This window comes from Alligator sinensis, unplaced genomic scaffold, assembly GCF_000455745.1.
Source record: "Alligator sinensis unplaced genomic scaffold, ASM45574v1 scaffold8_1, whole genome shotgun sequence".
In the NCBI taxonomy this organism is placed as follows: domain Eukaryota; kingdom Metazoa; phylum Chordata; order Crocodylia; family Alligatoridae; genus Alligator; species Alligator sinensis.
In genome coordinates, this window is record NW_005842568.1 from 41638 (window position 1) to 43741 (window position 2104).

The 2104-nt window shown below is 50.2% G+C and overlaps 1 protein-coding gene across 1 annotated transcript in view; it reads left to right on the top strand.

The window, feature by feature from the left end:
• Positions 1 to 2104, top strand: part of HADHA (hydroxyacyl-CoA dehydrogenase trifunctional multienzyme complex subunit alpha) — a 40068-nt gene that overhangs the window by 11081 nt on the left and 26883 nt on the right. The gene's annotated exons all lie outside the window — the stretch shown is intronic.

Sequence of the window (2104 nt, forward strand, 5' to 3'; positions counted from 1 at the left end):
TGCTTCCAGTTTTGGGCTCCACAATTCAAAAAGGATGTGGAGAAGCTTGAGAGAGTCCAGAGAAGAGCCACGCGCATGATCAGAGGTCAGGGAAGCAGACCCTACGATGACAGGCTGAGAGCCCTGGGGCTCTTTAGCCTGGAAAAGCGCAGGCTCAGGGGTGATCTGATGGCCACGTACAAGTTTATCAGGGGTGACCACCAGCATCTGGGGGAACGTTTGTTCACCAGAGCGCCCCAAGGGATGACGAGGTCGAATGGTCACAAACTACTTCAAGATCGTTTCAGGCTGGACATAAGGAAGAATTTCTTTACTGTCCGAGCCCCCAAGGTCTGGAACAGCCTGCCACCGGAGGTGGTTCAAGCGCCTTCATTGAACACCTTCAGGATGAAACTGGATGCTTATGTTGCTGGGATCCTATGACCCCAGCTGACTTCCTGCCCTTTGGGCAGGGGGCTGGACTCGATGATCTTCCGAGGTCCCTTCCAGCCCTAATGTCTATGAAATGTCTATGACTGTTCCTAATCACCACCACCTCCTCCAGGTGCTTAGAAATAGATTTGTTGAGGATCTGCTCCATGATCTTTCCAAGGACTGAGGTGAGGCTAACTGGTCTGTAGCTCCCTGGATCCTTCTTCCATTTCTTAAAGATGGGCACTATATTTGCCCTTTTCCAGTCATCCAGGACCTGATTGCCTTGATTTTTCAAAGATAATGGCCAGTGGTTCTGCAGTCATATCAGCCAACTCCCTCAGCAATTTTGTATGCATCCTATCTGGCCCCATGGACTTGCATATGTCTAGCTTTTCTAAGTCCTTAACCTGTTCTTTCACCACTGAGGGCTGCTCACCTCCTCCCCAAACTGTGCTGCCCAGTGTAGTAGTCTAGGAGGTGACCTTGCTTGTGAAGACCGAAGTAAAAAAGGCATCGAGCACTTCAGCTTTTTCCTCATCCTCGGTCACACGGTTGCCTCCCATGCTTTCCCTGTTTTTCCTCTTGTTGCTAATGTACTTGTAGAAACCCTTCTTGTTACCCTTCATGTCCTTTGCTAGCTGCAACTCCAGTTGCACTTTGTCCTTCCTGATTTCATCCCTGCATGCCTGGGCAATGCTTTTATACTCCTCCCTGGTCCCTCCTCCACAAGCGTCCACTTCTTGTAAGCTTCTTTTTTGTGTTTAAGCTCACCAGAGAGTTTTCTGCTAAGCCAGACTGGTCGCTTGCCACAGTTGCAATCCATCCTGCACATCGGGATGGTTCGTTCCTACGGTCTCAGTAAGATGTCTTTAAAATACAACCAGTTCTCCTGGACTGTTTCCCCTTCAGACTGTCCTCCCAGGGAATCCTGCCCATCAGTTTCCTGAGGGGGTCAAAGTCTGCTTTTCTAAAGCCCAGGGTCCATACACTGTCACTCTCCATCCTTCCTTTTGTCAGGATCCTGAACTCAATCATCTCATGGGCACTGCTGCCCAGCTTGCTGTCCACTTCTGCATCCCCCCCACCAATTCTTCCCTGTTTGTGAGCAGTAGGTCAAGAAAAGCACGGCTTCTAGTTCCCTCAGCCTGTCCTCACAAGTCCTGTGCTTCAGCCCCCCAACCATTTCCATTGCCCTCTGATGGACTCTCCAATGTGTCCACATCCTTTCTGTAGTGGGGTGCCCAAAACTGGACACAGGACTCCAGATGTGGCCTCCCTAGTGCTGAATAGAGGGGAAGAATCACTGCCCTCCATCTGCTGACAACACTAATACCAATGCAGCCCAGGATGCTGTTATCCTTCTTGGTGACAAGGACACACTGTTGGCTTATAAGTCCCAGAAGAACAGCTGCTTTCAGCTCTCCACACAAATTAAATTGGCCCTGGGGTATGTGGCAGTCTGCGATGTAGGTATGCCCGCACCACTATGTTGACACGCCTTGACTGTGGATTAGTGACTGCAAGGCCATCAGTGTATGCTGACTTGCTGCCTGCTGAATGCAGCCTGCTCTAAGGTTATCATGCCTGGCCCTCTCACTAACCTGGGAGGTTTATTTCTAGCCCCCAGAATTTCCTGTTTTTCCCCCTTTTGTAGAGAACTGTTTCAGGAAATCTCTAGCCAGGTCCTTCC